Consider the following 13,610-nt stretch of genomic DNA (forward strand, 5'->3'; position numbering starts at 1 on the left):
TGCAGGTGCAAATGATGTTGAATGCTCAATTTGGATACTTTAAATATGTAACCTTTCTCCCACATGGCATAACATGGTCTGTCCTCAGCGAACACCTGGAGTCGATGGCTCTGAACTGCAAATGGTCTGCCAGACCCCGAGGGGCAACTTTGTGGGACAAATCTTGGGCATCGAACTTCACAAAACCCTTCGGACATATTTCATCACCTACAGAGCCTTCTCCATCCACACTACCAATCTTGATTTTGGCATTCCAGTTGTGTTTTCACCTTTCTTCAAATGACAAAGCCTAATGTGCCAAAAGCGTTCCTTATGTTCATCCATCTTCAGTATGAAGATGGGCACAAAATCACGATGGTTCTGATTAGTTTTTTTTTCAATGCACGTTGGTGTGACATCTGTCACAACACAGTCTAACCCAACACTTTTGAATGAAGTTAGACAAGTTCGAGAACCAGAGTCACAGGATGGGATGGGGCAGTGAGGGTGGGGGGGGGCCAAACTGACTTTTGGGCCAACCCGGTATAAACGAAGCTGCAACCAGAATCACATCGTTTACAGTATGTTTTTTGCTCATGCAGCACTTACGCTAGAATTCACTGGAAATGGGTGACTGGGAAGTTCTCTCACTTGGTGCTTCTGAAATAGACTCCTACAGACCTTCCAGAATGAACCACCATGTGAGTTACAAAATAATTTGATCCGAACGATGCCAAAGATACTACCTACCAAAACTTGAGAACAAAATCTATACATTTAAACACACAAGTTAGTCACAAAGCCTCCAATTGTCCAAGAGTTGCACCCATTTTAGGAACCAAAAAGAGTAAATGAAGCCAAAACACACTAGAGAGAATCTGCCTCTAGACGTGTCCAGAAGGCCACGTACATGAAATTATAGAGATGTTATTGTATTTTATTCTGTTTTATTTTATTCTATTCTATTTCTGGATGGAGGATTTTGAATAAGTTTTATTTTCCCCTTGTTTAAGGAAGCTGCAACAGACCAAGCAAATTACAAACAATTTTAAAACATACTCAGAACTTGTGAAAACCTGACTGTATTATGCTACAAAGCCAGTACCAAAAAATGTGGCAATACACACGTTCATCGCTCCCTTTGCCCTTAACCTGCACATTACTTACAAAGTAACTGGAAAGCGCTGACATTTAGACGCTTTGGAATGCGCTTGTGAATACCACTACCGTCAAAAACCGTTGATAGTCCGCTACAATCAACCGTTTTTTCCTGCTGACTGCACTAAGGTGTCATCCCCCAAAAGGCCACGAGATGGCAGCAGAGACCGACACTTGGAACGTATGTCCCACAAATTGCTTAGCTGAAAGGTTTCTTCACTTTAATTACTGTGAGATGCGATGACAGGAACACTTTTCATTTTCCCTCAAACATGGTGACTGCACAAGGTCATCATCATTTTTATTCTACTATCTTCTGCCACCTTTCAGGTAATTTCACCATTCCATGGTCCCACAACTTTGTTATCTTTTGGAGCAGAGAGCTCTTCCACGTGTCTTCTGCGGTCTTCCAGGGAATGGAAATTTCTCTCCACTAACAGAAATTCAGACAGACCAAAGTGATTGGCCATGCGAAAGTGCAAGGTCAGGTGAGCACTGTGGGTGAATCAGGACTGCACAGCCAGGCTGGAACCGTTTTCCCCTGGTCACCAAAGAGAAACGTGTTCTCTCACCTTTTCCTGATGGACGATTGATTACACGTCTTCTGCTGACAAATTCAGGACTCTTTCCCTGGGGCAGTGAGTTCCACTGGTCCAATGGGGAGCAGCACTTTGGAAGCAACCACCTGATATATGGCAAGGAGCTCCTGGTACAGGACTCCCTAGTGATCCCACCATGTCCACAGCATCACCTTCTTTGGGTGCAGACCACACTTCGGAGTGGCTGCTGGTGGTTCCCTTCCTGTGCCCAGGACCTCTCCTGATCCACATTAGTGTCACATATCAATGATTCACCCCCCTGTCCACAATTTGTCTTGGAAACAGAATGTTTTCCTTGCGTTTCAGTAGAGGATCTCATGTGGAATTGTGGTCAGAGAGGGTTCCCCCCTCCTCCACAACTAACTACTGTGGAACCCGAACATCAAAGCAATTAATGTAACCATGCTAGTGAAAGTGATTTTCAATGCTTGATTCGGGTGTTTTTGAGTATGTCATCTGTCTCCTGCGTGGCATAATGTGCTCTGTCCTTGATTAACATCTGGACTGTTTGGCTATCAACTGCACCTGGTCCACCCGACATGTGGGGAACCTTCACATGAGAATCTCAGACGTGAAACTTTGCAAACCACTTCTGACATGTTCGACCCATCACACCACTTTCTTGTACACACCACAAATCTGGTATTCCATTTAACTGGCATTTTAACCCTCTTGATATGCCAAAGAGTAATGTACTGAAAATAATACTTCTGCTCATCCATCTTCAATGTGAAAATAGCCACACACTCAACAGTTCTGATGAGTTTTTCTTAAACGCATGCTGATAGGACATCTGTCATGATACAGTTTAACCAAAGGGTTTCAAATGAAGTTACAGACAAGTACGTGAACCAGAGTCCACATGGTGGGAGAGTGAAGGCGGGGGTGGTGAGGGACCACACTGACGTTTTGGACAACCCGGTATAAAGCAGGCTTCAACCAGCATCGCAGCACTGAAATCATATACAGTGAGGTTTTTGCTCTCATATGACTTTAGAATTCACTGAAAGTGGGTGAGCAGAAAGTTCTGTTGTTTTGGTATTTATGAAACAGACACCTAAATAATCTCCAAAATGAAGCACCATTTGAGATACAAAATAACTTTAACTGAAATATGCTTAACATACTACATACTGAAACTTGAGAATGAAATTTTCACCCAGAAATACACATGTTAGAAACGGAAACTGGAAATGTACCAGTTTTTGCACCCATATGAGGAAACTGAAATAGTCGAGGACATCCAGACAAAAAAGAGAAAAAGAGCCCCAAGACATGTCCCTAAGGCCACATACACAAAACCATGACACTTCTTTTTTATTTATGTATTTTATTTTATACTTTACACCATGGTAGAGAATACTGAATAAACTTTACTTTTCTCATTGTTTAAGGAATCTGCAACAAACAATGCAAATTACAAATGATTTTCAAACATGCCTGCAACTTGTCAAAGCCTGACTATTACATTACAAAGCCAGTTCCAAGAAACATCACACAAGACGCATTCATCGCTCCCTTTGCCCTTAACCTGCAAACCAGTCACAGGGTAACTGGACAGTGCCGGTATTTAGATGTTTTCTAATGAATTTGTAAATACCACTGCCATTGAAAGCCATTGATATTCCATTGAAATCAACCACCGTTCCTGCAGACCTGAACTGAGGTGCCATTCCCAAACATGACCACCAGATGGCAGCATAGACCGACAGTTGGAAACACTGTTACTATTGGCTACACAAAAAAGGTTCCTTTGCTTTTTACGGGTACAATGAACCTAAAACAGTGAAGTCAATCTAGGCAAAGCTGAGGAAACGAGCCTATAAACATTTCTGTACGGGCGCATACATAACATGAGAGTGCTTGTGTTTTACTTTCCTTTCCTTTAACTCTTGGTAGAGAAAATAAGTAAATTTTACCTTTACGTTATTTTAAAAGGCTACAACAAATCGAATTACAATTATCAAGCACACCTGGAAATTGTAGAAACCCGACTCTATCACACTACACAACCAGATCCGAGAAATGTCACATAAAACACGCTAACTGCTCTCCTGGCCGTTACTCTGGAAACCAGTGACAAGGTAGATGCGCAGCCCTGACATTTACATGTTTTTCAAATGCGTTTTCAAAACCCCTGCCATCAAAAGTAATACATATTGCACTGGAATCAACCACTTTTACTGCTGACCTGTACCGAGGCGTCATTCCCCAAAATGGCCACGAGAAGGCAGCAGAGACCGACACTTGGAACACATCGAACTACTGGCCTGGCTGAAAGGTTAGTTCACTTTTTACCATCAGGTGCCATGACAGGCACGCTTTTCACTCTCCCCCAGCAACGTGACTGGACAACATAGTCATCACTTTGTTCCACTGCCCTCTGCCGCTTTTCAGGCAACTTCACCATTCCATCAATCCCACAACACTGTTCTCTTTCGGAGCAGAGAACTCTTCCAGGTGCCTTCTGCAGTCTTCTAGGGAATGAGAATGTCTCTCCATTGAGTCGAATTTGGAAAGACTGAACTCAATGACGTTGCACCTTCTGTGTCTTCTGCTGACAAACTCTGAACGCTTTCCCACAGGCAGCTTTCAGTTGCTCCAGTGGGAGGAACCCACTGGGTTTCTGCAAGGAGCGCCCACTGCAGAACAACCTCAGAAATCCACCACATACACAACATCACCTCCTTTGGATGAAGACCACCCTTTGCAGGGGCTGCTGGTGGTGGTTCCTTTCTTTCCCTCAACTCTCCCATTCCACATTATTCTAACACATCAACAATTCATCCCCCCTCAAAATTTGTCTTGGAAGCAGAATGTTTTCCTTAGGTTTCTGTGGAGAACTGCTTCTGGGAATGCAGTCAAAAGGGGTCCCCCCCGCACCCTACTTAACTGCTGTGGAACCCAACATCAAAGTGATTAACGTCACCATGCTGGTGCAAATAATTTTTGATGGTCAATCCATTTCTTTGAGTATGTCACCTGACTCCCACATTCCATTACATGGTATGTCCTCAGTGAGCATTTCCCCTCCATGGCTCTCCACTGCACCTGGTCTACAGACTTGTGTACCAACTGCACTCAAGAAATCTCTGGCATGAAACTTCACAACCACTTCTGACACATTCCATCACTCACAGCAACGTCTCCATACATACACACCACAAACCTTTTGTTGCCTTGCAGTTGTGCTTGTACCTTTCTTTAAATGGCAAAGCCAAAGGGGCCATAAATGTTGCTTATGGTCATGCATCTTCAGTGGGAAAAGGGCCACACACACATTCACCACTTATGATGAGATTTTTTTTATCTTCCAAAAACTTTAAGACGCAAGAAGTAAGGTAAGAGGGTCAACAAGCTCTTGCTAGGAGTATTACTGTCTGAAGCTGTGCTGAAGCTCTTCCTAAACCCTGGCTACATCTCTCAGGAATAAATGAGACGACAATCCTCAGTAATTTCCCAGGCTTCCTTTTCCTAACAGCCAGTTTAAAGTCAACGTGCCAAGTGCAAAATGTTGGCTCTCTTCATTACCGCCTCTGAAACTACATAGAAGTTCCATATCAGCAAGCTAAATTAGTACATTGCTGCATATTCCATTGAGATAGTCATTCAGTTTTGAGAATAAGTTGCTTCAGTTAAATTATTAAATCTTACTTAAGTAAATGGTTACAAACAAGTACTCCCCAAATGCACCTCCTATTAAATATCTGATAGTTTGCTTATGTGGTGGAAAAACAATCCTTCCTCCAACCTCAAGAATCGTTGGGCTGATCTAATAATCCAACAGGTTATTAGACATAGATTAGCAAATGAAATAACCAAAATTGAGACATACATAGGCACGGGAACCTCACTCACATGAGAGAGCCAGGAACCCCACCTGCAGAAGAACGTCAGACACAGAACAGAAACATGGGCACATAAAATGTACTGAGGCTGTGATGGTGTGCGAGGCAGTGGAGTTTCAAGTGACCTTGTCAAATGATAGGAGCAGATCCAGCGAAAAGGGTGCTATTCCCTAGATGTCCACAAGATGGCAACAAAAAGCATTTCCTGCTGATCACCACTCAGATTTTATTCCAAAGATGCACACTAGATGGCGACGTGGAACGAAGTGTAAAAAAGGGTCCCACTCTGAGAGCAGGGGTCCTACCAAGTCAGCCCTGGGTCCTCTGCTGGGAGAAGTACTATTACCTAAGAGAGGATGGAGCCCCATAACATGAGCTCTGGGTCCTCACCAGAGAGCATAAGAGGCCGTGTCAAGTCAGTTCAGGGTCTTATAAGCAAGAGAGGGACCCCACCTGAGACCTGTGGGTCCAAGGGTCCTGTGACCTCAGGCCTGGGCCACTTGAGTGTGGAGAGGACCACATGAGAGACAGGAGTGTCCTGTTACTGCCCGCTTGTGTCCTGTGAGGGTTGGAAAGGCCCCTCTCTGTGAAAGGTAAGTGTCCTGACCCTTCACCTTTGAGGCCAGTGCCTGTGGGGAGGGGGTCTGATTTGAGAGAGCAGGGGGTCCTGTCAATTCAGCTCTGAGTCCTGGAAGCCTGAAGACAGCCCCCCTCCAAGAGTACAGGCTCTGCCACACCGGCCCTGTGATCGAGAGGTGCACAGAGGCCATGGGTCCATGACTGCGGAAAACATCTCTGCCTGTGAGTGTGATGGGTCCAGTCCCATCGCCTGTGTGCTGTGGTTGTGACAACAGGGGCTTCTCAGAGAAAGCTGTGGGTCCTGTCACTTCAGTCCTGGGTCCTGAAATTGCAAGAAGAAGTCCCGCCAGGAGGAGGAAGCTGTGGTATCGTGTCACCACTGGGTGTTGTGAGCAAGAGGAGAGGCCACACCCAAGAGGACACCTGGTCTTCTGACATCAGCCAGGGTCCCAGAGAGTGTGAGGGGTCCAACGTGAGACAGTCTGGGGTGCTGTCTCATCACCTTGGGGTCTTGTGAATGTGGGGTGGGCCCCTCACTGAGAAACTAGGGGGCCCTGTCACCTGAGTCCTGGGAGTGTGGGAAGGGGCCTCTCCCTGGGAGGACTGGGGACCTGTCACAGTGAAGAGGGACCCGACCTGGGAAAGACAGGCGTCCTGCCTGATAGCCGAGTCCTGTGGACATGGGAAGGGCTCCCACCTGACAGAGTAGGGAGCCTGTCACACTGGCTCTGTCCCCGTGCGTCTGGAAAACTGTCCCACCGGGGAGAAGGGCAGTTCCCTTCCACTTGGCTCTGGGGCCCCCGAGTGTGGGGAAGGGTCCATCCTGGAGAGCACGGGGGTCCTGTCACATTGGCTCTAGGTACTGAAACGCTGGGGTCGGGTCACACTGGAGACAGTAGAGGTTATGACAGCTTCAGCTTTTGCTCCTGTGACTGTAAGAAGGTGTCTGTCCTACCAGAGAGTAAGGAGCCGTGTTCCCTCACCCCTGGGTCTTATGGGTACGGACAGGGGTCCCACCTAAGAGAACAGCAAGGCCTGTGACACCAGGTCTGGGTCCTGCGCGTGAGTGGGGAGCCCCACCCAGGAGAGCAGGGTCCTGTGATGACAGCTCCGCCTCCTCCGAGTGCTGGGAGGGGTCTGGTCAGAGGGAACAGGGGTCGTGTCTCCTCAGCTCAGGTTCTGGGAACGTGGACCGGGGTTTCACCCAGAGACAGCAGCGGGTCGGTGACATCAGCTCAGGGCCTATGAATATGCGGACGGGTCCAGCTTCCAGAGTAAGGGGTCTCGTCACTTCAGCTCTGGGTTCTGTGACTGTGGACAGGGGTCCCTCTCTGGGAGAATAGGGGTCTTGTCAAATTAGTTTGGGGAAAGGTCCCACCAGAGGCAGTAGTGGGCCCTGTCACATGAGCTTTGGGTCCAACCACGACGGGCATGTACGACCTGCGGAGCGGCGGATGGTGTGAGGTGCCCTGGAGATTCAAAGTGTCCTTGCAAAATGATCCCAGCAGGGGCCGAGCCAACATATGCCATCCCCAGGGTGTGCACTAGATGGCAGCAGAGGAGAGCATTTCCAGCGGGTATCTGAGGGCAGGTGGGGTCCGCTCTGCCAGCACAGAGCGGGTCTCACCCGAGAGAGTATGGAGCCCTGACACATGGGATCTGGGCCCTGTGATTGGGGGAGGGCCCCACCTGAGAGAGCAGGGGTCCTGTCACATCGGCTCTGGGTCATGGGACTGTGTGGAGGAGAGGAGCCTGAGAGATTGGGGGTGCTGGGATGTCAGCACTGAGTCCTGTGCGTGAGAGTGGGGGGTCCAGTCACTGCTGCTCTGAGTCCTGTGAGTGCTGGGAGGGGTCTCACCTGGGAGACCGGGGTCCAGCCCTGTCGGCTCTGGGTCCATATGTGGTTGTCTCCTCTCGGGTTCTTTGGCCGACACGATTGTCTTCTGCAGTCATCAAAGACCTGGTTAAAACCGTAGGAAACAGAAACACGTTTTAAGGAAACATTGTTTCCCTGCTTTACGGGCAGAAAATGTTTTGCACCATCTTCTCTGGTGCACACAACCCAGGAAAACCTTGTCCTTTTAACAAGGAAAACAGGACAAACTGAGCTTCCCCATCAGCTGACTTTTCACATTCCCACTCGCGCCCGGGCTGGGGTAGCTCAGGGGATTGAGCGCGAACCACACACTCGTTTACTCAGTGAAATGTGTTCCCATCATGTTCAGCTTTGCCACATATAAAACGTCCCCGCTCTGCATCTCCCCCCACGGACCTCCCACCCTTTCCTCTTCCCTCCGAGGTCGTCCTGCTTTTCCCGTCTCACTGCAGAGCAACCGGCCGCTCTTGGGACACAATTAACTCCCTTTCTCTGAGAGACACACGCCCAGACCTCATACCACTCTATTCAATCACAACATCTTGTTTTTCTTGTATACACCGTTCTTCTCTCTATTGCTCTTTTCTGTATCTTTAATTATTCTTAACTTTCTTTAAAAACCTTAACTTCTCATTGAAGATTAGAGTAAGAAATTGTGAGTTCTCTGTTATGTCAGTATTCTTAAGATTGATATTTGTAAATAAATTCAATCACTTCTACAGATATATTCACAGCACAAAATTTTTAATGTTCCACAAACATTTCCCAGTAGTCCCAAATATTCTTAGTTTCTCTGTAATTTGCAGCAAAACACAAATAACCCCGTGCTCCATCAGCCTAACCCTCACCCAAACGCTCCCTTACACCATATACACAAAAACCTAAAAACAAACAAAAACCAAAAACCACAGTTTTCCTCACCCAGCCGACCTCTGCGGGTCCTCTGCAGACTGGTGCTCCCTCCGCCGCCCCGGGTTCCGGGAGACCCCGCCCTCGGGGTCTCTGCTGCCACTTAAACCATCTCAGCAAAAGGGTGGCACGCGAAGCCAGAGGCACCATCTCTCTCGGCTTCCAGATAGGACAGAGCCGTCCTGGGCATCGGGAGAGGCCGCCGCTCCCACAGGTGCACAGGGGCCGCGTGGGCCAGAGAGGCAGCTGGGGCTCCGGAGGGGCCCTGCAGCCCGCACCTCACAGTCCAGGCACTGCCCCGGGCCCCCTGCTCAAATCCATTACATCCGGGGAAATTCCAGCAGAAATGGAGCCACATGTTCCGTGACTTCTCCTCCAATAGCTACACCAGGGTTGGAAACCTCAGCCCCCAGGAAAAGCCGCGTCTTGTCTCCACGTCACTCGCCGCTGGAAAACAAGGACGAAGGCAGCCAGCGCTGCGGTCCCAGTGACTCGGGAACGACAAGTCACAGACCAGCACCAGCTCCGAGAACTTCCAGACGCTCCTGGCAAGAAAGGACCCAAATGTAACAACCGCGGGGAGAGCGATTACCCTCTGACACCTTCTACCCGACTCCTTGCGACCCTGCGGGACCCGCCCGATCTTGCTACGACGGCAACGTTAACTTTCGTCTTAGGGAGACCTTGTCACAGCGGCTACAGCAAAAAAGACCCTCTCCGTCAACAATGTCACTTGATCGGACCAGAACTGTCCCCAACTGTCTCAGCCCTTCCTTGGCCGAGCACATAGTGAGCAGGAGACGTCCCCTGGGTGTCGCCCGCTGGGGCAGGGACCGTTCTCTCACCAGGGACATTTCTGATGTCTGAACGCTGACCCTCCCCACTGGCACCGAACAGCCAAAGAAAGGTCTGGAGAGAAAAGCGCGCGCGTGGTGAGCCTGCTGCCCGGAGGCCGCCCGTGTGCGCGGGTCCCTGGCTCAGGAGTCCGGAGCCTCCGCATCGGCCCGTGGGATTCCGCGCAGCTCGACCCTCTCCTGGTCCTCGCACCGCAGAAAACGGGAGACGTCCTCCGCTCCTTCTCCACGCTCTCCTGCCGCCGGTTTCCCCGTTGTTTCTTCTTTTCATAACCGGGAAGAGAGAGGTGAGCTCGGAGGCCTTGGAGAGCGCATGCAGGTGAAGCCTCAGTCGCTCCAGCTCCGCGAACCCCCGACTCCTGCGCCCCGCTCGCCCGTGAGAAGCTGGGGGCCCGGCTCCCGGACTCGTTCGCGGGCAGGCCGCTCCACTCCGCTCTCCTCCTTCCCTCGGGGGACAGGGACCCCCAAAGCTGTGTGAGCGCGCGGCCCCGTGTCCCATCTCCCGCCCCATCGCCCTTCTCCCAAACTGTCCTGCGGTCCCTCACGGTCTTCGGCACCTCCGCCCACCCGCAGGTCCCCGTCCCCAAACCTCCGTTCTCTCCGTTCCACCCAAATTCCGCGCGGGCCCTTCCCCCTCCCGCCCCCAGCGTAACCCGTTCAAACCTCCCCCGGGCGTCTCCGGTCCACCCTGTCCCGTACCCGCCTCTTCCCAGCACCGCGCACCAGGGTCCAGTCCTCCTTCCAGACACCCGCCGCCCTCCCCTCGGCCCCAGGCTTCGCCCCGCGAACCCCGGAACCCCAGCGCTCCGGGACCACAGCCCAGCGATCACCCCTCCCGGCCCCTCCGTCCCGCACCGGCCAGCGGCCTGGTCGCTTCTCCCACGAAGTTCTCAAAGTTCCCGGACGGGCGTCGCGACCCTCCCTCCGCTCTCCTTCCGGGGACTTTCGCCCCGCGCAGCCCCGCCGACGCCCCTCCGCCCAGGCGGGCCCCTCCGCCTGCACGTCGGGCCCTGCGGCCGCTGGGAGGGGGGAGAGGGCACCGGCCAGACGAGGAGGGGCGGGCTGAGTCCGAGAAGGGCTCCGGGTCCGGGTGCGGGAAGGAGCGCGTTCACTCGGTAAGTACGAGCGAAGTGTGTAGTGCAGGACACACACTGGCGGGAGGGACACACGTGCCTTCGTGGGGCTCACTGTTCACGAGGGTAGGAAATAAATGTATTACCTTACATGGAGGAAGTGCTGTGAAGAAAGAAAAAAAACAAACAGAACATTCAGACAAAAAAAATGACCAGAAAAAAACCTCTCTCTGAAGACGCAGCATGGACGCCGAGACCTAAACAGCAGCGAAGGACCCGGCATCCGGCAGCGACGGGGAGAAGCGTCCAGGCTGAGCCGGCACCTGCCCGGGCGCCGCAGGCGGGAGGGACCGCACACCTGGGGAGACTGAGTCACGGGGGCGAAGCGCTGCAGGCGGCCGAGGCTGACGGCTTTCTTGTCACTGCTCACACGTCACTCCTTAGCACCTGTTCTGTAACGTCACTAGAAGTAAACACCCTTATTTTTTTAGATTCCAAAATTTATCTAAAATCTTATTGGAAATGTGGACATTTGCTTTATCGCGAGTTCCTTAGATAACCTGGAGGGGGCACAATTTCACTTACAAAATGCTTCTGATTTTTGCAAGCCACCGAACTCGTGTAAAAATATGTATCCTGTTCACTACTTCTATTTAATCATGAATTGACTTATAACCAACAAAATTTTGTAACTCCTCACACTTCTTCATGTTTTCTTCTAGGTTTTATCCGTTTTACATGTTTCTACATATTAAAGTAATGCAATGTTATTGTACGATAGCTTTTTTACCTTGATAAATCATGAAAAGCAACTTAATTATCACAAATAATGGAATTTATTACAGTGAAGGGGAATAACATGCAGAAATAAACATCCTTTATATGTAGAGACAGAATGAAGAGCAACAAAACAGACAAACTACCTAAGATTGACCTAAACAAGAATCTGCATCATCTGTGTGAACAAATGACCGTCAATGCCAACAGCTGACAATATTAGAAAAGCTTTGACATGGTGCTTTTTTTTAATATTTCAAAGATAACAGCTATTTGGGAGACACAGTTTAATATCCACCCAGTAGGAAAGACTAGAAGTAATTTGAAAACCTCTTATTTGAAGAGGTTTATCTTTTACTTTTTACTCTAAATGTAGCAAAAATATTACTTCCTGTGGTACACAACAAACGTAAATTTATAGGCAGGAATACATAGAGTTCACTGGTTCAGGAGCGCGGCTTGCACTCGTGTTGTTCCCAAGATGGACACTAGGTGACAGCAGAGAACAGCTTTTCCTGTTGCGTTCCATTCAGATGTTATTTACGAGTTGCACACTAGTCGCAGAGAAAAACATTTTCTGCTGTTATTCCCCAGAAGTCCTCAATAACGCAGCAAAAAAAGAAGAAAAAAACTTTCTTCTACTTTTTCCAGTGTTATCCCCAAAATGCCCACGAGATGGCAGCGAAGAGCACTTTCCTGCCAAAGGGGCTCTGCTCTCCCGCGTTGGTAGGAGATTCCAGCCCTGGTTCGCGGGGCTCAGTGGACTGAGCGCAGGCCTGCAGTCCAGGCTCATTCGTTCGGTTTCTGGTCAGGGCACCTGCCTGGGTTGCGGGCCACGAACCCGCGGCAATCAACTGTGTTCCTCTCCTTCTCTTTCTCCTTCCCTTCCTCCCTCTCTAAAAAATAAAATAAAGAAAAAAATAAAATGAAACTCCAGATCCCTGGTATGAGCTCATTTTGACGTAATTCCTAATTTAGGCCCCTCACATGCCTCATCTTACCTATTGCTCCCATTTCATAAATGAGGGGAAACGTCTGTTAACTCCATTTTACAGGTATATAAACTAAGACTGATTATAACAGAGTTCAAAGTCTAGACCCAAGGCCCCTCCTAAAGCAGGTGACCACCCTCAGGAGAGCACATAATCTTCAGCATCCTGTGATCCAGTCCACCTCTTGCTTTCTCCCTCCTTCATGTAATATTTCTTACATTCTTTTCTTCATCTGCAAGGCATGAAATAGGCTGAAAACTGTTATTCTCAGAAACATGTTATCTCAGCCTGTTGAAATCTTGCTTGCAGGTGTATTCTGTTTGTCTCTTCTTAATTTTTTCTAAAAATTCTCTATAGGTTTAGACATTCTTAGAGAGCTAAGATAATGTTGAAGTCTCAAAAAGTAAGCAAACACCAATCCAAAAAATCACAGAGATGATATTCTCACAGGAAAACCCTAGCCTATGGAGAGAGCTCTCGATAGCCAAAACCTCTGGCCTTGCTGGCACGCTTGCTACGTTTGTCTGCTCTCACATCCATGACACTTCCCCTCCCCGCAGACGCAGCACCTCCCAGCACGGCCAGGACTGGCCAAAGGCTGCAGAAGGAGAACTGGAGCCTCGCACTGTCTTACAAACCTCTGCTAGAATGAATGCGACAGATACTCTCACTCACACACACAAGATCGATGTAAAATCCTATCCACGGCGGTATTTTTAATAACGGGCAGAACACACCCTCAGCATTCACTTGGTGGGGACCCAGTGGAATGCATTACAACACGCGCAGAGGCAACCCGGCTGCTTTTGTGGAGAAAAGAAGAGACGACGGGTGCTGTGAGCTGCTGTGCGATGAGCTCGAAGGTGTGCTGCCGCGGAGAGAACGGAGCCCAGGGCAGTGCCTGGGGTGCACAAGGCATGTGTGACACAAGTGTCCGTGACAGTGCCATGGATACAACTCTGCGTA

Source organism: Sturnira hondurensis, unplaced genomic scaffold (genome assembly GCF_014824575.4).
Source record: "Sturnira hondurensis isolate 20B ecotype Veracruz unplaced genomic scaffold, ASM1482457v3 Scaffold0022215, whole genome shotgun sequence".
Lineage (NCBI taxonomy): Eukaryota > Metazoa > Chordata > Mammalia > Chiroptera > Phyllostomidae > Sturnira > Sturnira hondurensis.